Raw genomic sequence first — 26673 nt, 5'->3', positions numbered from 1 at the left:
GGGTGACTTTAACACCCCACTCTCATCAATTGACAGGTCATCCCATGAAAAAATAAACAGAGAGGCATCTGGACTGAATGAAGTCTTAGAAAGAATGGACCTAACAGATATATACAGGACATTTCATCCAAATGCTGCACATGGAATTCTTTTCAGCCGCACATGGAACATTCTCTAAAATACACCATATATTAGGACACAAAGCAAATCTTAACAAATTCAGGAAAATTGAGATAATTCCTTGCATTCTATCTGACCACAATGGAATTAAACTACAAATCAGTAGCAAGAAAGGCTATAGAGCATACACAAAATCATGGAAACTAAACAATACACTACTAAATGATGAATGGGTCAATGAAGAAATCAAGAAGGAAATCAAAAAATTTATAGAGTCAAATGATAATGAGAACACAGCATAACAAAATCTCTGGGACACAATGAAGGCAGTCCAAAGAGGTAAATTTATAGCTTCAAGTGCATATATTAAGAAATTAGAAAGGCCGCAAGTAAACAACCTAATGCTTCACCTTAAAGCCTTGGAAAAAGAAGAACAAGGCAAACCAAAAATCAGTAGATGGGAAGAAATAATAAAGATTAGGGCAGAAATTAATGAAATAGAAACAAAAAAATCCAAAAAATTAATGAAACAAAGAGTTGGTTCTTTGAAAGGATAAACAAGATTGATAAACCCTTAGCAATTCTGACCAAAGAAAGAGAGAAGAGACACAAATTAATAAAATTAGAGATGAAAAAGATAACATCACAACAGATTTCAGAGAAATTCAAAAATTCATAGGACATACTATAAAAGCATATACTCCACAAAGTATGAAAATCTGAAAGAAATGGATGATTTCCTTGATTTATATAACCTACCTAAATTAAATGAAGAAGAGATTAATCACTTAAATAGACCTATAACAAGCATGGAGACCCAAACAGTTATCAATAATCTCCCAAATAAAAAAAGCCCAGGCCCAGATGGATTCACTGCTGAATTTTACCAGACCTTCAAGGAAGAGCTAACACCATTGCTTCTTAAGCTTTTCCAGGAAATAGAAAAAGGAGGAATTCTACCAAATTCCTCCTATGAAGCCAGCATCACCCTGATACCAAAACCAGGCAAAGATAGAACAAAAAAATAAAATTACAAACCAATCTCCCTCATGAACAAAGATGCAAAAATTCTCAACAAAATATTGCAAACAGAATACAAGAATATATCAGAAAGATCATTCACCCAGACCAAGTAGGCTTTACCCCAGAGATTCAGGGATGGTTCAATATATGCAAATCTATAAATGTAATACCTTATATGAATGGGTTGAAAAACAAAAATCACATGATCATCTCATTAGATGCAGAGAAAGTGTTTGACAAAATCCAACATCCCTTCATGATAAAAGTCCTACAGAGACTGGGAATAGAAGGAACACATATCAATATAATAAAAGCTATTTATGACAAACATACAGCCAACATATTACTAAATGGGGAAAAACTGGAAGCTTTTCAACTAAAATCAGGAATAAGACAAGGGTGTCCACTGTCCCCACTTTTATTTAATGTAGTTCTGGAAGTCTTAGCCATAGGAATAAGGAAAGAGTCACACATAAAAGGGATACAAATTGGAAAGGAAGAGATCAAGTTATCATTATTTGCAGATGACATGATTCTATCCATAAAGGATCCTAAAGACTCTACTAGCAAACTGTTAGAGCTGATAAAAACCTACAGCCATGTAGCAGGATACAAAATAAATACACAGAATTCAGTAGCCTTCGTATATGCTAACAACAAACAAACAGAGGATGAAATCAGAGAATCACTCCCATTCACAATTGCATCAAAAAAATAATAAAGTACCTTGGAATAAACGTAACTAAGGAAGTAAAGAATCTCTACAATGAGAACTTTAAAACTGTCAAGCGAGAAATTGTAGAAGGCACTAGAAAGTGGAAAAACATCCCTTGATCCTGGAATGGAAGAATCAACATTGTGAAAATGGCAATCTTACCAAAAGCAATCTACATATTTAATGCAATCCCTATCAAAATTCCAAAGACACCCTGTGGCACTACCCCCTCATCCTCCCAGTCCCAATTTCTCTCTCTCTCTCTCTCTCTCCCTCTCTCTCTTGGACTCATTCTGATGCCTTTTCTAGAGGTGGGGACATTCCATACTGTACTTCAAAATCCCAGCCTACCAGAGTCTTTTCCAAAGAGTCATTGGAATCATGTTTGTCCCATCTCAAATGTTACTAGAAATAAATAAATGGCTATAACAGAAAAAAAAAAATTCCAAAGACATTCTTCATGGAAATAGAAAAAACAGTCCAAAAATTCATTTGGAATCACAAAAAACCTCGAACATCTAAAATAATACTGAGCAACAAAAATAAGGCTGGTGGTATCACCATACCTGATTTTAACCTATACTACAGAGCCATAGTAACAAAACAGCATGGTACTGGCACAAAAGCAGACATGTAGATCAATGGAACAGAATAGAGGTCCCAGATGTAAGTCCAGGTAGCTATAGCCACCTGATATTCAATAAAAATGTCAAAAATACTCATTGGAGAAAAGACAGCCTCTTCAGCAGATGGTGTTGGGAAAACTGGATATATATCTGTAGAAGGATGAAAATAGATTCTTCTCTCTCTCCATGAACAAGAATTAAGTCCAAATGGATTAAAGACCTAACATCAGACCTGAAACTCTGAAACTGCTAGAAGAATAAGTAGGGGCAATCCTTCAACATATTGGTCTTGGCAAAGACTCTGAATACAACCCCAATTGCTCAGGCAACAAAACCACAGATTAATCACTGGGACCTCATGAAATTACAAGGATTTTGCACTGCAAAGGACACAGTGAAAAAAGCAAAGAGGCAACCTAAAGAATGGGAAAAAATCTTCGCCAGCTATACATCTGATAGAGGATTAATATCTAGGATATACAAAAAACTCAAAAAGTTAAATAATAAGGAATCAAATAAGCCAGTCAAACAATGGTCTATGGAGCTAAATAGAGCATTCTCAAAGGAAGAAATATGAATGGCATATAAGCATCTACAAAATGTGCTACATCACTAGTCATCAGGGAAATGCAGATTAAAACTACATTGAGATTCCATCTCACTCCTGACAGATTAGCTACCATCATGAAAACAAATGATCATAAATGTTGGCAGGGATGTGGAAAAAGAGGAACCCTTCCATACTTTTGGTGGGAATGCAATCTGGTCCAGCCACTGTGGAAATCAGTGTGGAGGTTCCTAAAATAGCTAAAGACTGATCTACCATATGACCCAGCTATAGCACTCCTAGGCATATATCCTAAGGACTCATCTCATTTCCTTAGAAGTATGTGCTCAGCCATGTTTATTGCTGCTCAATTTATAATAGCTGGGAAATGGAACCAGCCTAGATGTCCCTCAACTGATGAGTGGATAATGAAGATGTGGCACATTTATACAATGGAGTTCTACTCAGCAGTAAAGAAAAATGAAGTTATGAAATTTGCAGAAAAATGGATGGATCTGGAAAGGATCATACTAAGTGAGGTAACCCAGGCCCAGAAAGCCAAGCACCACATGTTCTCCCTCATATGTGGATTGGGCTTCTGCATGAGAAGGAAAATACTTAGTAGCAGAGGCCAGTAAGTTAAAAAGGAGATATAAAGGGAAGAGAAACGAAGGGAGGAGGGTACTTAATAGGTTTGTATTGTATATATGTAAGTAGAATGATTGACATGGGGAGGTAATTTGATGGAGAATGGAATTTCAAATGGGAAAGTGCAGGGGGGGAGGGTATTACTATGGGATATTTTTTATAATCATGGAAAATGTTAATAAAAATTGTGAAAAGATAAAAAATAAAATTAAATTAGAAAAAGATGAGTGTGGGGCTGGCAAGATGGCACAGGTGGTAAAGTGCTTGCCAGGCAAGCATGAGGAACAGAGCTCAGATTCTCCGCACCCACACATACACCCAGTGGATGCGGCAGCCTGTCTGCCATCCCAGCACTCAGGAGGTTGGGCACGGGCTCGCTAGGGCAGGCTGCCTCGCTAAACTAACTGAGTTAGCAAGCGCTGGGTTGACGTGAGAGACACATGATCCAGGAAGAAACCTGATGTCAACCTCTCCCTTCCACGTACACAGGCACACACGTGTGCCCACACACATGCAACACACAACACACAATTGAGTCTACCCTGAGAGAAGGCATTAAATATTTTTCCAAAGAAAATAAGTTCTCTCTTAGTAGCCATTGTTTCAGGCCTTCCAGAGCATTCCAATGCTCCTCGGTCTCACTGCCTCACCCTCCTTCACAGATTGGCCCCAGCCTAACCCAACCTTGTAAGCTTCCATTTGCATCTGTTCTGATCCCCTGGGCGTGTGCAGAATGACAGGGAATAGCTGACTCTGTGTTCACGTGTTGTCTCACAAGCTTGACTTCTCTGTGTATTGTCCCCAGCACCTCCTCGTTCTGCTCAATTCCGACCCCTTGTCATGGAGTCCTTGTCCTTGAGAGAAGGTGACCTCTGGAAGACCCATCCAAGTGACATCCCTCTGATTCTGTCACAGAGGAACTGAATTACAGAAAATGTTTATTAAAATCAGTGAAATCTAACAAGGAGGTGGGGACAAGGGCAGCAGTCTAGATTCCAGCACTGTCCCCATGGACAGAGGGTGGAAAAACCCAGGCCTTCCTTGACTGGATGTCATCAGATGTTGGCCTCCTAAGAGCCAGAAATCAGTGGAAATGTATATATATTTTAATACACCCTCATTACAAATAAAAATGGTTTCACATCAATACAGGGGTTGGTTGAAATGTGCTCCAACTTTGCTGAGCAGAGAACGCATCAAAATGCTTATAATAATATCAAGCAAGGGACTCCCTCTGCCAAACTCAGACAGAGGGGAATTCGCACTGCCAGAAGAAATCTGTTTCTCATCAGGGTTTCAATATTCAAGGAAACTGGGGACATTTTTCTGAGATTGAAGCAAATTGCCAGCTGCCAATACTATGATTTAATTCTGCCCCCCCCCCTTCCTTTCCTTCTCATTTGAATTAAGTGCCATAAGCATTTGGTGGGTCATGACGACCCAGCATGGAAGAAATGCTACACCAAAGGAGGAAGGCAAGTGTGTGCAGAGAGGAATGAGGAGGACGGGAAGGGAGGGTAAAGAGAGGGAGAGGACTGAGGTGAGGGAAGCAGGGAAACCAGGTAAAGAAACTTGATGAGCAGAAAGGACAGAGAAAACTGAGGAGAATGTGAAAATGGGGGGGGGGGGGAAGAAACAGAATAAAAATCCGAGGCAGAGAGGAAGACTAGAAAAGTCAGAGATAAAGGACATCTGGATGGACATCACAGGTGGTCTCCTCTGAAGCCCTAGGCAGGAGGCCCACGTGAAACTGCTTGCCCAAGCTCACTGAGCCCAAAGCAGAGGACAGGAACATCCTGAAGCCAGTTAGCAACTTTCCTCATTCTGCTGTGAGTTGAGAGAAAAACATGGAATGACGAGCAGAAGGATGTGGCGTGTGTGTGTGTGTGCGTGCACGCACACATGAGCCCTGGGCCTCTTCAAACACTTGTTTTGTCTAATGTAACCTAAGAGCTGACAACTTAGCAGTCATAATTTTCTCATTATTAGACCCCAAGAACTTCTCGGGAAATGTATCTAAGATCTAGAAGACACTGTTTGCTCTCTCACTTGAGCACCCATGGAAGAATCAGAAAGCTGAAGGGACATCAGGATGTCACTAGGTTAATGTCCATCTTCTGGGCAGACCTCTGAGCCCCACCCTCCTGAGTCCCTGGCTTCCTGGGAAGGTAACTCTGATGGCAAGAGCCACCCTCTGTGTGCCTGGGAGGGCCAAATTCCAGGGTCCTGATTCTAGCTTTGGAAAGGCCAGTCACCCCTCTCCAAGATGAGGACCTTCCTGATGTAGGCATTAGTTGCCAGTTTTCAGTCTGTCCTTTAGTTGGTATTATTATGCCAATTACAATTTGTTTAATTACTAGTACCATTATTGTAGAAGATATTAAAATTCGAATATAATACTTCTTTGTACAACTTCTTCAAATTCTCCAAAATGTTTCCAAGAGAAAAAAAAAGAACTCCTTCATAATGCTCTCAAAGGCCAGGTTTCAATTTTAAAACCCAACCAGAATCCTTGGCCGATGACATACCTCTCCTCGCCTCTCCCGCACTTCCTTCCTGTACATCAAGGACGCTTACACATAACATGTGATCCAGCTAACTGCTCATCCAAGTCATGGGACTGCGACATCTCACAGACCTGAGGGGGCGTTATCGTAGTGGACAGTCCTTGATGAGAGAGCAGAGAAGGCCAGATCCTAACGGCTTTTCTCCCCACCTGAGAGCCGAGGATACTGTCTTCCAGGCTGCAAGTTTAGCTCTAAGACATTTTACCAATGTGGATCTATTTGCTACAAGATCACAGTACATTGAAGCGAAGAAGGGCTTACTTTCTATTTCTGCCTCCAGGGTCATAGACCCTGCTGTGCTCTCAGTGTGAGAAGGTAGGTCCTCCATGCCTCGGACCCTGTGCGATAAAGCTAACCCTTCAGGGAGCACCTCCGTGCTCATTCTGTCCCCAAGCAGAGGAGCCAAGCCCGCGCCATGCCGCATCCACTCCAACTTCTATTAATGCCCTTATTAGAATAATGTGCGTACAAGACTGCCTTGTCCACTAGATCAAGAACGCCTCAAAAGTAGGAATTGTGAGCCTGGTGTGATGGCACACGCCTTTAATCCCAGAACTGGGGAAGCAGAGGTAGGAGGATCACCATGAGTTTGAGTCTACCCTGAGACTACATGGTAAATGCCAGGTCAGCCTGGGCTAGTGTGGGACCCTACCTCGAAAAACCAAAAACAGGGCTGGAGAGATGGCTTAGCGGTTAAGCGCTTGCCTGTGAAGCCTAAGGACTCCGGTTCGAGGTTCAGTTCCCCAGGTCCCACGTTAGCCAGATGCACAAGGGGGCGCACGCATCTGGAGTTCGTTTGCAGAGGCTGGAAGCCCTGGCGCGCCCATTCTCTCTCTCTCCCTCTATCTGTCTTTCTCTCTGTGTCTGTCTCTCTCAAATAAATAGATTAAAAATTTTAAAAAAAAGAAAAACCAAAAACAAAGTAGGAATTATGTCTCACTCATCCCTAAACTCCTAGCCCTGAGTCTAGCATGTAGATAAACGTTATTCACTGAAGGTTAAAATGGTGAAATCCTTAAAAGCCAGGGGGAAGAAAAGCCAGGAAAACATTGCAGAGAAGTTAGGAGATTATACTGAGTGGAAACAGGCAATCCTGGGTTCAAATTCTGACTCACACACTTAATTGCTATGTGACCATGAAAAAAAAAGTTTTGTAATCTCTCTGAGGCTTGTATAAGCCTCGTGTGAGACATTGTCAAAATCAGATGAGACAATGCTGTTGAAGCACTTGGCAGTGCACCTAGAATTCAGTAAACACTCAATAAATGTCATGGAAGGGCAAAATCCAACTGGCAATATCATGGGTTGATCCATGGATATTCTAGTTGTCTCATACTCAATACTATCCCATATCTTTACTTAGGAATATTAGAAACAGGGTGACCCTATGCAGAAGATAGAAAAAAAGAGAGAGAGAGAGAAATCCATCCATGTGACAAGAAAAATCTAGAAAATCACCCCCAACCACCTCCTAGAAGAAATAACCCTCAGCTGCAGCAGCTGAACCAGAAGCCTCTCTCTGTAAAGCTGGGTCAGCACAATGCCACCGGCCCTCCCTGCCTCCCATCAACTGATGGAGCCAGAGACACTCTCCAGAAAGTGGAGCCGGCATGGTCACTGGTGGAGACTCCTATCTTGGACTGGCTGCTGACAACAGTGAGATATGTTAGGGGCTGATAAAGGTTAAACTGCTTCCAAGAGATCAACACATCAACACTATTAGTCGAAGAAGCTGAGTCCAGCAGTCAATGAATGCTGAAGAAGAAGAGAGGCTTGAAAGACAGATCACAGGTGGCCACAATAGAGTGAGGCCTCAGAGCAGACAGCCCCACTTGAACTCAAAACTGAGAGGGGAATAAAAGCACAGTTCACACAGACAGAGGCTCTGGTAACAAGGTCAAAGAGAAATTGTGGCAGCTCAAAGGCAAACCAGGTCAATCCCAAGTGTTATTCAAGAAGGAAAAGAGGGCTGGAGAGATGGCTGAGCAGTTAAGGCGCTTGCCTGTGAAGCCTAAGGACCCATGTTCAACTCTCCAGATCCCACGTAAGTCAGATGCGCAAAGGTGGACGAAGTGCAATGTCGCACGTGCCCACTAGGTGGCTGAGGCCCTGGCTCACCAATTTCCTCCCCCTCCCCCCTCAAACAATTAAAAAAAAAAAAAAACCACATGACAAGGAGATGAAGGAATGGGAAGGCAACTGGTAATTCAAATTCAAACTCCAAAACAAAAAAGGTTTTCTAAGAGAATAAAATGCAAGCAAACTAAATATATGTATGTGGAGATAATTTTAACTGGGTATAAGAAAAAAAAAAAACACACTTCTAATTCCAATACTCAGGAGGCAGTAGGATTATAAGGTCAAGGCCAACCATGTCACAGAGTGAGTTTCTGGTCCCCTGCCCCCTGCCCAAAGAGAAGGACTGGGCTAGGGAGGCAGGGACACGGGGAGATGGCTCAGTAGCTTAAAGTGCTCATCGTTGTGCAAGCCTGACCACTGGAATTTAAGTCCCCCAAACCCAGGTAAATTCAGCCACTTACAATCCCAGCACACCAACAGCAGTGGGAGGGGAATCAGGAGAATCCCAAAGCTCACAGGCCCATGACAGTGGGAGGGGAATCAGGAGAATCCCAAAGCTCACAGGCCCACGACACTGCTGCTCACAGTGGCAAACACCGAGAAGTGAGGCCTGATCTCAAACAAGGTGAAGGCAAGGCCCAACAGCCCGAGGCTGTCTTCTGATGTCCATGTGCATGCTGGGATGCACACACACACACACACACACACACACACACACACACACACGGCTTGGAAAGCAACTCAGTGGTTGAGTACTTGCCTAGCATGTTCAGAGCCCTGGAATCAATTCCCAATACTGCAATAATTATAATTATAATAAAATGGCACACATTTATGAACTGCAAAGTTAACATACAACTACATGTAGACTTTGTAGTTTGGAGGAAGCAAAGCTGTGGTATCTTAGAATAGTCAGTCTCTCTCATTCCTCCCCCATCCTGACCCAAAGAAACCCTGATCTGCAGTATTTATTGATTTCTATGATGTAGGTCTTTCTACAGCCGCCAACTTTAAGTTTTTTTTTTTTTAATTTGGGGCTTGTTCTTTTGGTTATTTTTTTTTTAATTTTTATTTATTTGAGAGAGAGAGAGAGAAAGAGGCAGGGAGAGAATGAGCGCACTAGGGCTTCCAGTCACTACAACAAACTCCAGACATATGTGCCACCTTGTGCATCTGGCTTACATGGTTTCTAGGGAATTGAACCTGGGTCCTTTGGCTTTGTAGGCAAGCACCTTAAACACTAATCCATCTCTCCAGACCTTAATTTTTCAGTTTTATTATTTACTTTCTGAATGTATGGACACGCATGTGCCGGGTATACATGTGCTATGGTGTACACATGGCAGGCAGAGGACAACGTTCAGTTCAGTTCTCACCTGTCCACCTTTTTTTGTTGTAGTTGTGTTTTGTTATATTGTTTCCTTGAGGTAGGGTCTCACTCTAGCCCAGGCTGATCTGGAATTCACTATGGAGTCTCAGGGTGGCCTCGAACTCACGGCAATCCTCCCACCTCTGCCTCCCAAGTGCTGAGATTAAAGGCGTGCACCACAGCGCCCAGCTCCGGTCCACCACTTGAGGCAGGTCTCTCATTTTGGATTCTCACTCTGCGTTGCTACACTCATTTGCTATGCCTTTCTGGAAAATTCTGCCATCTCCACCTCCCATTTTGCCATCAGTGCCATCATGCTGGGCTTATGGAAGTCCACCATAGCTTCTGGCTTTTTACATGGGGCCTGGGGATTCAACTCCAGGATGAGCACCAAGCGCTTTATCCACTGAACCAGCTCCCCAACCCCTACCTTGCCAAGTTTAAGCCCCAACATGACTGGTAGGGATGAGAAGAAGTTGGGTACTTGGCTCCTGCAAAATCAACCCCACAGTACACCAGAGGAAGTAAGTGGCGTGTTGGGAACATAAAGAGAAATACAATAAGATCCCAAAGAGACAAAACCAGTAAAGAGGCTAAAGACTTCTCAAATCCCTACCCCAACGTAGACAGGCAGATCTAAGATGAGGACATTGCTACTTGCTGACCACATAACCTAAGATATATCCTTAACCATGCCTAGCTTCAACCTCCCATTCAAAACCTACAAATAACACCAAGAGGGGAATGTAGCTAGGGACAGGGGAGGAAACAAACAGAAAGCTCCCTCTAGAGTGCAAGACCCTTGGAGGCCCTGAGTGACAGTCCCATTCTCTTGCAGCCATGTTTCCATTCTTTCACTCTGGAGCCCCTGAGAGATTTTTAAGTCTACTATGACCACAAATTTTCTGTAGCAGATTCTGATTTCAAGTATTCTGTCCCTTTGTGCTCTTGGGCACTGGTCATTTCACAAGGTTCTGAGTCAGGAGTTCAGAAAAATGTGTTCTGTGTAAGATAAAACTAATCACGTTGTAAAATTGACATTTATATACCTATATGTCTTCTTCTCTAGGTTATGAGCCTCTTTAAGGCAAGCACATATGTAAGTTTTCTCTTTATCCTCTACTGGCCTACTACCCAAAATGCAGTTTGTTGATAGATATCACTGAGGAATGAATGAATTGTGCTGTCCTTATCACACGATGCTAGTGAACAGATGACATTTTGAGGTCATAAACATTTGGATTTGGGGGAAGATGGCTCAGCTGTTAAAGGCACTTGCTTGCAAAACCTGCTGGCCCAGGTTCAATTCCCAAACCACTCATATAAGCCATGTGCAAAAAGTTGTACATGTGTCTGGTGTTTGTTTATAGTGGGCAAGAGGCCCTGGTATACTCATAAACACACACACAAATGCATGCATGCAAATAGATATTAAAAGTTTTATAGAGCCCAGGTGAAACCACAGAGGAATTGGCAAGATGAGCCACAGCGCTGCTTCCACTGTGAGCCTGACAACTTGCACAAGGGTGATGGCGACAGACACTGAGGAGACTCAGAATGCACCTAAGCAGAAATCCAAAATCTGCTGAGAGCTAAAATGGACTTAAAACACACCCTCCAAGGCTCAGAAAATTTTGAGGAAGACAGGGAAGAAAGACTGTAAGAGCCACAGGGTAGGAGGGAATATCCAGAGGCATTGCCCCCTCCCACAGTGACTGACTCCTGCTCTCACAACCCATAACCCACCACCCCACGGTGAATAACAGCAATCCCACTGAGGAAGGCCCTCAGTGGAATGGGGGCAAGGAGGAGGAAAATAATGTGTCTATCCAAAGTTTCTAGTTAATAATAATATAAAAAAATTTAAAACAAACTTGGGTTTGAATTGGGTTCTCTCTGATATTGGACAAGTTACTCAATAAAATGAAACATCTATAAAATGATGTCACAAGTGCTGACTCACAGGGTTGTTTTGAAAATAATGACAGTGATGTACCTTGGGCACTCTGCACACTTTTAAGTTGCAGTACAAGTACCCCAATCTTAAGTCTATCCCACAATAATTTTGTGTACAGTTATGTATCCACCCACTGAAATCAAAATATAGAATATTGATAATAGCCTCAAGAAGTTCCCCAAGGGGTTTTAAGTCATGGCTGCAAGATCTTGGTCAGTCCTCCCACTGAGAAATGGGTTCATGTGTTCCTCCCATAGGCTTCCTCTCTGAGCCCCAGCAGCCCGGGACTGCCTCCAGCAAAGGAACACAGCAGGAATGACACCAGTCTACACTAGTAAAGGCCACGCAGTTGGTGCCTTGTTCTCTGTACCACTCTTGTAAATAAGTCTGACACCCAAAGCCACCATGTTGAGAAGGCCACACATAGATGCTCTAGTCGGGAATTCCACACACCTTTTGGCTGGAATCAGATCCACCCCCATGACATGTATGTCCCCTCCAGTAGGCTGCTGGAGACTTAAGCAGGAAGTTTAATGTTAATAAAAAATACCTGAGGCTATGGGGGACATTCAAACTACCCCAATGTGTGCACATATGGGCACGATCATGCCATGGCATGCATGTGAAGGTCAGAGGATAACATCAGGATGCCAGTCCTTGGCCTCTGCCTTGTTTGAGACAGAGTCTCTCCTCCTATGCTGGCTGCCCATTTCCCTCAGGATTCTCTGGACTCTGCCTCCCCTTACGGAAGGTGCATTGAGATTGCAGATGTGTGCTGTTCTTGTGCTCAACTTTTTTTCTCTTTTCCTTGTTTTTTTTTTTTTTTTTTTTTTTGGTTTTGGTTTTGGTTTTTCTAGGTCTCACTCTAGCCCAGGCAAACTCATGGTGATCCTCCTACCTCCGCCTCCCAAGCACTGGGATTAAAGGCGTGCGCCACCATGTCCGGAGTGTTCAGCTTTCTGTGGGCTCTGAGTCAGGCTTGCAGCAAGCACTTTTCACCACTCAGCCATCTACCCATCCCTCAAAATTTCTTTCTATACTTAGTAACTCTATGGCCTGAGCAATGTATACCAATTCTGAAGTCAACAGAGAATTCTATGATGTTTTCTGCTATAAATTTTATTTTAAACTTTTAAAATAACTTCTGCAATTAAACCTATAACCTATGTCAAATTAGTTTGCATAAGCAACATTTCTTTTTGTATACCCCATACAGATATCAGTTGCTCCAGTGCCACTGATCTAACAGACCTTCCCTTCCCTTATAGAAATGCATTGATCCCTTGCTGAAAGTCAAATGACCATGTATGTCCGGATTCTCAATCTACCCTTTAAAAACTAGTGTAACTAAGAATGTGCCTGAGACTTCATTATCAGAGATAAACTCTTTTATATTTGCATGATCTAGTTCTTTAAAATTCCAAATGTCTATGTACTATCTAAAATATAACAAATTAAACCTTATTCTTAAATTATACCTGTGGGTATAAAGTATAGTGAGTCACCATTATCCAAAATGCTGTGGGTTAAAACTCAGAAGACCTGGGTTAAAGTAACTCTAATTCAACAACATTCTTTGCAAGCTTTCTCTTCCAGGTACTATGATTCCAGTGTGTTGGGAAAGGGAAAAGAGAGAGAGGAAAAAAAAAAAAAAAGATACTTCCTGCCTTTCAGGAATTCATAGGGGGTTCAAGGTCTAATGACCTAAGGCCCCACCTTCATTGACCCTGACTCTAGCCCCCCACAGAGATCTCTGGAATCCATGGTGGAAGAGGTTTTCCCCTCTACTAGTTATGCTAAGACATTCTAGTCAGTTCTATGCCAAATGACCTTGATCAATCCATATGAGCCTTAAATGTCTTTGTTGTTGAAGAGATTAAGAATGGCCTCACTCCTGAGGTTACTTATACAAACTGCTCAATTCAAATATACATGGGGAGCGCCGGATGCATGACCTATCATCACGAGGAGGGTGACTGCTCCCAGGGCTGTGATGATGATAAAATCAGAGAATCACCTAATCTCAAGGTTGGAAAGAAAAAGCGGTGGCTAGCAGAATTGCCTAGAGCTCATATGTAAAATGTAAATCCATAGGCTTCACTCCAAGGTTCTGGTCTTTTCCTTTAAGGTGAAGTCTGAACCCCTAAATCTGCAATTAGAATCTCCAGGTAGTCTGTGCTCACACGAGGTTAGAGGTCACTAACTTCTTGTACAAACTGAAGTGAGAGGGGGGTGGCAAGATCCATATTATTTTTTAGAATTGCTGTGATTATATAAATGTTATTGGTTAAACAGATAAAAATTATTATATTTGTCAACCACTGTCCAAGAGGAACAGGACAAACACGGGGTGGGAGGGTGCATAGACGAAGGGACTGGGAACGGAGGGCAGTTGGGTGCCAGGTACATATTTCAACCATTTCATAATTTTACCTGGAGCTCTGCTTGAGACCAAAAACCAATTCATATCAAGTCAATGGCAGATTAAACTAACAAGTCTGTTGGCCAATTTAAACTGGAAAATGAAAAAAATTCAGAGCCAAAAGTTAATTGAATGCAAGATAAGGCAAACTGATATGACAAACTCATAGGGAAAAAAAATGTTTTCAGAACAGTAGCAAGTTTCGAATTTTTACTGAAACATAATGACCCAGCAAGCCCGCAGAAGGTCAGAGCACCTCCAGAGTTGCGAAAAATATCCTACAGAAGACAGGCCAAAGAAAACTTATTTCAAGATTGCTAATGGAACAAAGCAGTGAAAAGTTAGGACTGGTTGTATCTGCGGGGAACTTTTCCATGGGACACACAGATTTCTTTGTTTCTGAAGTTAGGGTGGTGAGCAGTTGTCTAGAACACAGGAAGAGAAGAGTCCAAGGATCCTGGTTCAGTGAGTGGGGAAGCAAAATGAGATGCAGGTTCTCTGGGTGGGGACAGAAACAATGAGCCAGAATGGCCCCTCCCTAACGCCTTTAGGGAGGACTCTCCAGAGGCCACACTCCCATAGGGCAGGAGACAAAACCTCTAGCAACCAGAGTGGCCCTTACTAAGTTACTCCTGGTCCTTGGGCTTCCATTTACACTGGTCACAGGATCCTGTAGTCATCATACCTATCCTCCATTGAATATTGCTGCTTTCAAGTTCAGTAAGTCTTAGAGGCTAGAAGACCCACTGGGGCCCTTAGAGTATAGCCCTTAAAGCTTAAGAATGTCCCTTCATATCCATCTGTGACTCTCAGAATAGGGGCTGGGACACAACTCTCAAGTGGGCTCAGTGGTGTGGAGCTGGGGAGGAGGTAGGAGAAGACAGGGACTCCACGGTTCCCGGGCCCAGCAGCAAGCTCCCCTGGGCCTAAGGAGAAGCCTCGGAAGAGCTGTTACGGTCGCTGTTAAGCCCCTCTCTAAACCCACTTCTCATCGTCCTGTCCGCATCTGCTCTGGGGACGTGTGGAGATGTGCTCACTATGGACACCTCTTTCTAGAAAAAGAAGTTAAGAAAGCCTAAGGAAATCACTGTCCACCATGCCCAGAAAGCAAGTGGACAAAGGTTTACTTCATCCTACAATATGAGCATGCCCAGGCAGACACTAGAATGGCCGACCCACCATCTATCCACCTTTGAAAGAAACTAGAATAGGACTGGGGGGGGGGGGAGGGGATTGCTCAGTCAGTAAAGTGTATATTGCCCAAACATGATACCCTGGGTTTGGATTCCCAGAAGTGACATAAAAACTGGGTTTGGTGGCTTACACCTGTAATCCCAGCTCTGGGGAGGTGAAGACAGAAGGAATCCTGGGGCTTGCTGGCTAGCTAGTCTACCTTAACCAGTGAGATCTGGGCTACGGAGAAGCCTGATCAAGAAACTAAGGTGAGGAACGACAGAAGACACCTGACATCAACCTCTAGCCTTCTCATGAACACACACACACACACACACACACACACACATAGATACATGCAAAAAGAGAAAGAAAAAGAAAACAAAATATATTTGTGGATAACCTATAATACTGTTTATCTGAGATTTCCAGCAAAAAGAACCATTACCTTTAAGAGACAAAACATGGCACTAATAGTCTCCACCTAACACACACACCCATACACACCACAGAGAGAGAGAGAGAGTCAACATCATGCCTCACCCAAAGCCCAAGGAGCTCTCCCTCTAGATACCCAGATAGAAGTTGAACATGCTCTGTTCCTCTGAGGGCTTTCTGACTCCCCAGGGCTCCACAGTGAAGGAGCCTACACTTCTCACTGCTCAGGAAGACTTCACAACCGCAGTGGGCTTGCCCCGCTCAAGTCCCTGTTCATGGCAAGGCCACCTGACTTCCCCTTCCCATAGAGAGCAAAGCGTGTTCCGTCCGGAAGGCTGGAATTGAAGCAGTGATGGTGACAATGACTGTGACATGTGCATGACCAACCTGGTCCAGCTTTGCTGAAGAAGCACTCTCTGGACTCGCCATCATCCTTGAATCTTTCTGGGGATCAACCCCGGCCGCCACATTACACAGGGCCAGGGCGGGTCTCTGCGCTGACCTCCAGGGCTTTCCACCAGGTGATCCTCGATTCTACTGGTCCTAAAGAGACCCAAGGTCCTGTTTATCCCCACTGCCACGCCTGGCACCGTGTAAGCATGCAAATATTTGTGGAATGGACTTTCAAGAACAAGAGGACAATAAATGTATTGTATCTAGCAGTGAAATAAAATTTCAGAAGACACTGTACCCTTCTAGAATTTAACCTGCCCAAAACATATGAAGGCAGCCAAACCAAGCAGCTTTTAGCAGAGTTACCCAGAATACTTCTCCTAGTCTCAAAGATAAGGTCAACGTGCTTTTCTGTATTTCTAACTTAAACCCTCTGGCGGTCATATGAGCCCACTTCCTGTCTTGAAGGAGGGTGAAGGACTCTCCAATAAACAGAACAGCTCACCAGAATCTGGCACAAAAGTAATTCATAGCCTGGAAAGATGATGCCCAGAATTCTTCAGGCTATATTGCCCATAATGTGCAAATTGCCCATAGACTTGAGCTTAAACTGTTATTTTCTCACATTTTGAGCAATGAGTCCCCCCAGCTACCTTTTAATACTTACAGCTGTGTCCAGTGGGTCCCTAACATCTCGAAACCCCAGTGATGTGAGTAATGAGCCCTAAAGTTCTCTTCCTCCACCATGAGAGGGGTCTGCAAAGGCGACTTCCTAAAGCGTGTATTCTTATCCACGAGGGACAGGCTCCCTGTGCACCAAGTTTGAAATCTTGGCCATCCTCTCAAACAAGAACCCAACCAACCATGTCTGGCCACAGCCAGCTTCACCATGTCGTAATGGTCAAGCTGATAACACGGGAATCTCCATTTCTGGAGCTTGATACGAGACACTCCACCCATATGGAACACATAGACATGGTCAAGGAAGGTGTCTGTGTGAAAGAGAGAGAGAGAGAGAGGAAAAGAGAGAGCAAGAGATTGATTATGGGGGCGGGTGGGGAATTTTTTTGTTGTTGTTCATTTTTATTTATTTATTTGAGAAAGAGAGAAAGAGGCAGAGAAAGAGAGAGAATGGGCGCCCCAGGGCTTCCAGCCGCTGCAAACGAACTCCAGATGCTGTGACCCCTTGTGCATCTGGGTAATGTGGGTCCTGGGGAATCCAGCCTCGAACCGGGGTTCTTAGGCTTCACAGGCAAGCGCTTAACCACTAAGCCATCTCTCCAGCCCTGGGTGGGGAAATTTTATCGTGCTGAACTTCCTGGAAATGCCAAGGCCAGTTTTGTCCTCATCTTAAGTAAATGAATTGCAAGCTGTAAATATGTCAGTTCCTTCAAAAAGGAGGCATGAAAGGTACATTCCATTCCCAGATCAAATTAAACAATTCACTCCAAAGCGATATGCTTTCACTAACACCACAGCTCGTCTCATATTAGGCAAGGACTTTGCTCCATGGGAAAACTGTCTCTTCTGAAAGCCCAGCCCCTACTCTTAACCATAGTCATTCCCCCTAGTGAATGTGCTTTTTTTTCTACTTAAGGGTTTGTTTTTTATTTATTTATTTATTATTTATTTATTTGAGAGGAGAGAGAGGGGGGACAATATGGGTGCACTAGGGCCTCTACTAAGGGGTTTTTAACTGATCTTTTCTTTATCCTGTTTTCTTTGATTTTTTTTTCACCTCAATCTACCTCTTTTCTAACCCATGAAGAATATGAAAGACACTATAGCGTGAGAAAAGTCCCCTTGATTGGGAAGCTGTGCCAAGCCCAAGGACAGCAACAGAGAAGTTTACCAGAGTAGGGGTCACACCTGGCCAGAGCTGAGTGGCAAGGGTTGTGTCCACTGTCGTCCCTCAGGACCACGAAGGGGTACAGCAGACCCCTCCTAGCCTCTTGGAAACCAGTCCTGCAGAGAGCTAGAAGCCTTGTTTAAGAATGTTTTAGAGAAGTCATTTGATCATGACTCATCAGTTCCATCATTTTGACCTTTGGGTGGTTTTAAAATCTGCTTTCAATCACCCAAACTTACCTATCTCCCAAGTGGTATGTTTCAAGCTTGGAGATTCCCAGGTGTGTTTTGGGCATATATACACTTGACTGCCCAGAACCTGAGGTCTTTTCTGCTAGACTGTGAATGACCTGAAAATGCAGAGCATGGCTTTTGTCTCCACATCGCCAGTGCTGCCCCTGGTGACAGCCCACAGGGAGTGCTTGATAACAATAGTTGAGCAAGTGAATGAAGTAATATAACTTATAAAAATAACTGAAGAATCGGTACAGACCCCAGCACTAGCTAGGTGGGCCTCAAGAGGGAGGGAGAACAGAGGGAAGGAAGGAGTGAGTGGTGGAAGGGAGGGAAAAGGGAGGAGAGGGAAAGGGAATAAAAGAAGCAGCAATACAACATACGGGTATGATTCTTCAGAAACATAAGGTCTTCTTACAGGAAGTAATTAACAATAAAGATAAGTAAGTCGATGAAGAAGTAGTTACATATTCATAGGAAAGAGAGTATGTGGGTTTGTGCGCATGCCTGTGAGCGCACACGTACTAGTGTGTGTGAGTGTGGTGTGAACAAGAGAGGAGGTGGGCTTGGGAAGGAAGGTGGACTCAAGGAAAGGGGGCTGCAGACTGGGCTTTGCCAGGTCGACACTATCTATTCATCAGTTAATGCCTATAGTCTCAACTGCCTTTTGCTTTAGCAAACAAACCCTGAAAGGCTTTTTGGGCTCATGCCCTTGTTTTCTTAGCTCTTTTGGGTGTGCCGTCAGCCAAAGGCACTGACCACACCCCTCTCTTTCAACACCTCGGGGGGGGGGGGGGGGGGGGGGGGGCTTGTCCTGCCGATGGAGCAAACCGATGTGTAGCATTTCAGACTGTCTCCAGCTCCTGGGAGGCTGCTCTGTGGACTTGCGAACCTGGTCGAGCTGCTGACTAAATCAACTCCCTCTGCAGGAATCCATTCCTGCCTCAGGTGAAGGGCACGATGGCAGCGACCTTTCCCCTTTCCTATCTTTCACTGGCCCCATGGTCATTGTCCAGGCTGCCCACTTAATCCCACAGTTGGAGCCGGCGGGCGTTGCCCGCGCATGGATGTGCCCACGAACATTTGACTTGCGCTTTTCATATTACATGCTGGGAGTAAGGACATTGCAGTTAAACTTCCGGAAACTTGTCCCACATTGCATAGGTATACATGAGCATGCGTGCACTCATGTTTGTATACACACACACACACACACACACACACACACACACAAAGACCCCATTCACAAGGGATCTGAAGTTCTATAGCTCCAAGAAACTCTTGTGTACACACTGTCCAGGGCTCAGTCTCTTACATTATAGGAACTGCTTTGAAAGAAACTGCGTTGCATTAGAACTTGAGCAAACCAAGATTAGTGGTATGGAAGGGGGTTGCCAAGTGTAGAGGAAAAGAGAAGGTGCATTTCAGTTAATACCAACTCTTGCCATTATCTAGAGCGGTTGTGACCATCCAATGGCATGAGCTTATTGTCCTTGGGGTTTGACTCCATGCACATGTAAACCTTACATATTTGTTCACCGTGTGCTGCCCTTGTTTATAGTGGCCTGAGAGTTCTGTAGGCTTTTGCTCAATGCTGTTTTACATCAAAACTTCTAGAAGGTGAGGAGCTACATTCAGAGCAATGCCTCAGCCACAGAAGTGCCAACCCCAACTGTAGAATGCCTCTGGAAAGCTTCTTTCAATGTGCATTTCAGGTTTGACACATGAATGTCTAAACAAAGCTGTCAAGGGTAGGGAAAATCCTTGGGGTTTTGCTTTTACAGCCAGAGAGAGAGAGAAGGAGTCCATCAGCAGCCATCTCAGACTTGTGCAGACTTGTACCAGCACTAGAGTTAGAGTGCTCCATCTAGCCAGTGGGGCTGCTTGTGAGTAGAATGTTCTAGAAAGAGTATCTGCCAGCCTCCAGGTCTCTCTGAAGCCAACATTCTCCACACAGCACCTAGGAGAGGTTCAGGAGGGAAGCCCACCTGCCCAGAGAAAGGGGTGGGGAAAATCTCAATGCATTTCTCACATCAAGATAATCATGGTGGAGCTCAGCTCTCTCTGCTCATTTTGATGCAGTAGACCCTTCTCCCACTCCACACGTCTCCAAATGTCTGGCCATCAGAGCACCCAGAGTAAACAAAACTAGGGTCACCCAGGAGAAAGGGCAAGACACTGAGCAAGGAGCAAGGAGGCAGTTCTGGCTAGTGCACCATGTGCCTCAGATAAACAGAAGGAAAGGCTGAAACCTTAGAGGCAGGTGGAAGATAGGTAGATCTTCTCCACTGTTCTTTTCTATTCACAGAATTACTCAATGACGATAAAAGAAATTCTGTAGGTGCTATGGATTTGGAATTGTGAGATGTGTACAGATTATTTTGAGAGGCACTGTGGCATTTCCAGCAGGAAACTGGCAGGGAGGGATGGCAGCCAGCTCCTAACGTTGGTGGCCAATGCTGGTGAATATTTTGGGGTGGGATGGTTGGATATTTGTCCTGTCCCGCTTCCTCTCTAAGCTATGCAGGGATTCCAGGAGGTGCTGGTGGACAACAGAAAAGAATTTATGGCAGAACTTTCCAGATCTAGACAACCTTTCTTGGTGGGAAGAGACAGGAACTTTAACCAAGTCCAGCCTGAAATTGCACAACCACATCTGTGAGACAGGAATCTGAAGTCCAAATATCTTGTGCAGTTGAGAAAAATCTGGAAAAAAAAAAAAGAGCACTTAGAGAGACTTGGGGCAAGAGAGAGAATTACCCACTTGTTCTGTACTTAACTCTGTGACTCACTGCTGGGTGAGTGGGGCTGAGGGGTAGGTGGTGATGGGATTCAGAGGAGAGGGTATTTGACAGTCAATGCCCTCCATGACTGTGGACAAGAATAGCTGCAGGTCGGGGGAGGGGGTGGAGGGGAGGCCAGTGACCTTCCTGTAGAGTCTGCTGAGGCCGTAGTTATGGAGATTTAGAGGCTGAAGACTTTGTGTCCCTGGCATGACCAACTCTAGAGAAGATTCAAGAAGAGGATCAGCATGCACGCCCAGAGTGAGGTCAGTTTAGCAACACTTACGGAACTCTTTCTGCTTGGCTAGGAGCCAGCCGTTTAGGACTTCTGGTGGTCTGCTTAGCACAAACAGGGAAAAGAAGGCAGAGAAAGGAGATGGGGGCTGGAGAGATGGCTCAGTGATTGAGTGCACTTCCTGAGCAATGTGAGGGTCGGAGTGGCCTCAGAACCTCTGAGTTCAAATCACCAGAACCTAAATAAACAGCTGGGTATAGCCATGCACAATGGTAGCCTCAGTCTTGTGTTTTGCCCTTTCCCCTGGGTGACCCCAGTTTCGTTTTTATGTGTGTCCTAACACATATGAAGACAGGATCGTGTTTAGGCTCAGATTTCAAATAATTGAAATTGGGGAGAGAGGTCAGTTGATAAAGCACTTGCTTTGCACGTATGGGGACCTGAGTTTGAACCCAGTTAAAATGAAGGACCTGATAGGCCACACTTGTAATCCCAGTGCTGGGAAGTCAGAGACAAGAGGATCCTTGGAATTACTGGCCAACCAGCTTAGCATGCTTGGTGAGGTCAGAGGACCAATGAGAGATCCTATCTCAAAATGAAAAGATGATGGGGCTGGAAAGATGGCTTAGCAGTTAAGGTACTTGCCTGCAAAGCCAAAGGACCCAGATCTGATTCTCCAGGACCCATGTAAGCCAGATACACAAGGTGACACATGTGTTTGGAGTTCATTTGAAGTGGCTAGAGGCCCTGGCATACCTATTTTCTCTCTCTATATATGCCCCCCCTCAGATAAATAAACAAATAAAAAAGATGGTATTCCTGAGCAATGGTGTTTAAGGTTGTCCTATGGCCTCCCCATGTATACAGATACATTGGCACATGTATCAACACATACCTTCAACTGCACATATAATACACAAACACACACAAATGAATATTTGCCATTATTGTGCTTAAAATTTATGGCGCCTGCAAATCTCCATGCTTGGCACCATATTGGGTCAGGGGGCCAAATGCATTTATGTCAATTTAATGGTTTTTGAAATGTGGAACTTTTCTACAGCCACACCCCCCTGAACATGTCTGATCTTGCCTGAAATGTGACACTTAAGATACAGCTTGTGGAGATAAGGTCTGTATAAAGGTGGCTTTGGAGCTGGAGTGATAACTTAGCAGTTAAGGTGCTTGCCTATGAAGCCTAAGGACTCATGTTCAACTCTCCGGGTTCCATGTAAGCCAGGTGCAGTGACTGAAGCACACAACGTCACACATGCACACAAGGGGGTGCACACATGTGGAGTTTGATTGCAGCAGCTGGAGGCCCTGGTGCACCAATTCTCTCCCTCCTTCCCCACCCCCTCACATACAAATATATATTTTTTTAAGTCCAGTCTGTTGGGCTTGTCTCAAAAAAATAAAAAAGGTGGCTTTAACTACACTGACTCTCGAGCCTTCACCTGGTATGCCCACGGTACACCCACTGGGCTCCAGTTTCTTTTGTATGAAGATAATTGCAAGATCCCTTGAGCTAAGAAAAGACATCTTCATCGTGAGATGAATGAAGGCATCTTTCAGTGTTAGAGAAACCAAACCCCAGGAGTGTAGTTTCCACCACGTGTGTTGTGAAAGTTTCAGGAGTTCTGCTGCTGGGATGTCGGTGAATCAGAAGGATGAATGAATTGCTCTTCTGAATCTGTGTGGTTAGCCTGTGTGGCTGGAACTGACATGAGTCTTCTGCTTTGACGAATACTGAAATCCCATTAGCATGCCTTCCAAGGTGTCGTGCATAGAATTGTGCTAAATTTTGCTGCATCCCAGGCTTTATGGAAGAAAAGGCTGCCTGCTTAGAATTCTTGAGCTTGCCAGGCAGGCGCCCTACTGGTACCCTCCATCCCCAGCTTTGTGGTAAATGTCCAGACCCCACCCCCCACTTCTAAGAAGCCACTTCCCTGCCATCCATCCTGCCTTCCTAATACCTTACCTTAATTCTTGTCCCTCCAAGTTCCTGTTCTCCCCTGTTGACACGCCTGCCCCCCCACACACACACAAGCCAGAATAATCCTTCCAAACTGAGTATCTTGTAATGCCTCTCTCAACTTTAAATACTTTGCTATCTCCAAACACTTCCTACAGAATGAAATCCAACTTTGGTGTGACTGCATATGCTAAGGAGTGGCCCCGCTCTCTCCTCATTAACACCCCAAACCCTTCAACTTCTCAGAGCCCACTCAAGGCTCTTAGCAAGAACTCCCTCTCTCCTCCAGCCCTGGGCGCATGCAAGTCTCTCTCCTTGGGACCATTTACTCTTTTCCTTTCGCTGTCTCTAAACTTCTACCGTCTTCAGGTTCCAGAGCATGGAGCTGCCTAGACTTCCACAGGCCTGTTTCAGACTTCCTCCCACAAAGCCCTCATCCCCTGCACAAGTGACCAAGTGTCTTACTTGCCAAGTGAACTTGAAGAGCAATCTGTCCATTACACATCCCCAGAAAGCACCAAAGAGCTGAAGTATGTATGTACTGATGCAAATATTGTACATGTGCAACATCCGTCCCAGCTCTTCTGAAGACACAGCCCTGAACAAGGTAAACCCCTCACACTAAAGACACTAAACCAAATGGGGGACACACCGAGAAACCTGAGCTATGAGGTGGTCTGAAAAGAAAAACCACTTTAGAGCCTGGGCATGGAGGAGATTGGCACCTACTTAAGCACAGAGGGATGGAGAAGGCCTCTCTGAGATGCCCACACTGAGCAGCTAACCACCCAGATTCAGAAGAGCAATTCATTCATCCTTCTGACTCACTGACATCCCACCAGCAGAACTCCTGCAACTGAGCAGCAATTTGAAGAATTAGGCAGAGCCAGTTGCAGAGTCCAAGGAAAAAGTCAACCATCTCAGAGGATCAGAGATGAGACTTGCTGAACCAAGAAGGGAAGTGACATACTCTTCATCCTCATGAGACCCCGAGCCAGAGGCTCACCCACAGCCACTCTGTCACCTCCGTCCCTCTAGTGAGATGATTTATTTCCCCCAGTGGGAAGGCCACTTGATAAGGGCACTACAAAACATGTCATGGCCCAAAAGCCCTGTCTTCCAAGCTCAAATTCCATCTCAGTGAGGTGAGCCTGCTCAAACCTAAGCATGTTCCATGTGCTGAAAGTTAATGACCAAGAATGAGATCTGTAGCGGTCCCTTTTATTTTCTTTTACTTTATTTATCTTACCCGAGCGGAGAAAGATTTGGATGGGAGAACACAGGACTCCAACTATCAAATCAGAATGTGTCTCTTTGCGAATATAGCCTTTGAACTTGCTTTTGGAAGAAGAGGGCCTCTTCCCAAAGACTGAGACCTTGAGATCGTACATCCTCAGTCAAGTTTAGGCCTTTGCAAAGCAGATCCAGACAGGGTCCTACCATCTGCTCCTGGTTGGGCTCCACCCTTCCCTGCCCCAGAACAATGCCCAAGACACACTGTGAGCAACTGGGGGGAAACAGCAGGAGCACTGGAGCCAAGGCCTGTTTACTGCACCTCTGAACAACCTGTTCTCTTGTTTCACCATCAGAACCCACTCCCTCCCTCTGCCCCCCACTTCCGTGAGCTCTCAGAGACGGACTACATTCCTCGCTTAGGCAATGCATTCTTGCTGTCCTGACATATCACTAGAGTGGGCCAGGCAGGCTTCTGATAGAGCCAAGCTACCCGCCCAACACTTGACTTTGACCAAGGGCATCAAGCCAAGGCCTGGCGTCATAACAGCTAAGGTCCCTTGATAAGCTGCATCAGCTCAACTTTGAAAGTTGATCATGGCAATCGCTGATGAAGATGAGGAGAGTTACATCAGACATTCCTTCCTCTGATACTCGGGTTGATCAACTGTTAATTAGGACAGGTCTGACGGGTAGCAATGCTCTCACTGTGGAGGGGGCTGCTGGATCCAAATCTAAAGTTAGTTTCGGGAATACTGATTACAAAAACTATGGCTTAGCAGGAGCCTGTGAGTATGGAAAGATCTCCAGAGCAGTACTGAAGTTAAAACTCAGCACTGCAAAGTTAACAGATACTGCGTGAGTTCTGAGCCAGTGTCCAACACCAATGCTTCAATGAACAGGAGTCAACTAATTGAAAACATGCATTTAGCTCTCTCATATACCATTCTGTGCTAGATATGCAGGATAAAGGGATGAATATGCAATATGCCCTGACTTGGACCTGAGAAGAAAGAGCTGAAATACCCCTCTGGGAACCTTCCAAAATTAAAATTATGATCAAGAATGTAACCATTCCCTGTGGTAAAAACGGCCTGCAGGGCTGTACTGAGGGTGCCAGGGGACTGGGTGCTTTTTCACTGTGACTACTTACTGCGATAGGAATATGATTAAGTAAACCTGAGTGCTTACTAAGTACCAAAAATGTTATTCTATATGCATTATCTCATTTAATCCTTACTCCCAAAGATAAAGATTTCCACCCTGACTATCTGCATCCTGACATTATAGGTACAGAAAGTGAGGCTGAGACGCCCAGGTCCCCTGCTTTATGCATCCACTCATTCAGGCTTTGTTTTCCCATCAGGGGGCTACATTTATCTGCCAAGTGAAAGATACAAATCCGGTCTGGAGAAATGACTTAGCGGTTAAGGTGTTTGTCTGTGAAGCCAAATGAGCCAGGTTCAATTCCCCAGGACCCACATAAGCCAGATGCACAAGGGGCGTATGCGCTTGGAGTTCATTTACAGTGGGCTAGAGGCCATAGCATGCCCATTCTCTCTGTCTCCTCTCTCTCTCTCTCTCTCTTTATCTCTCTGTCTCTGTCTCTCTCTCTCTCTCTCCTTGCAAATAAATAAATAAATTTTTAAAAAATATTTTAAGAAAGACACAAATCCACAGACCTTAAGTTGTGAAGCCATTTAGTCATCCACCCAATACCAAAATACCCATTTTGAATTCCTACCACATAAGAATACAATGATGAAGCAAACCCAGGTTTTGGTCCTCAGAAGCCCTTCAACCCAGTAGAGAGAAAAGACATAAGTCAGGGACTGGGGCTCTCTCTACCCAAAGGGGTGCAGGAAGCCAGCTCAGCATATAGACTCATAATTTTCCTTCAGCGTCCCTTCGCTTGAGCCCCGCAGCAGGTGTCTGGGGTCTGGATCCCTAGGATGGTGCACGCCTTGAAGCTGCACCTTGCTGTGACCCAGGACCCTCCACCCAACCTCAGTCTACCAGCACCCATGTCACTCAAACCATGACCAGATTCTTCCTTCCTGCTCAGCGGAACTACAGATACACAGACGAGGTGGCAAGGAGAAGTATGGGGGCCATAAGGACATCCTGGAAGGGAGAGAAGCATAGGAAAGAACCCAACCTGGGCGACCACAGAGTTGGGATTCAGTCCTGCAATGGCAAGTCTAAACCCTGAGATGATATGCTCTTGGGTTCTGTGCCTTCTGGATTTCTGGGGTTCTTTGCTTATTTACAAGAGGTACAATGCATCA

This window comes from Jaculus jaculus, chromosome 4, assembly GCF_020740685.1.
Source record: "Jaculus jaculus isolate mJacJac1 chromosome 4, mJacJac1.mat.Y.cur, whole genome shotgun sequence".
In the NCBI taxonomy this organism is placed as follows: domain Eukaryota; kingdom Metazoa; phylum Chordata; class Mammalia; order Rodentia; family Dipodidae; genus Jaculus; species Jaculus jaculus.
The sequence above is the reverse complement of the archived record's forward strand: the minus strand, read 5'-3'. Positions refer to the sequence as shown.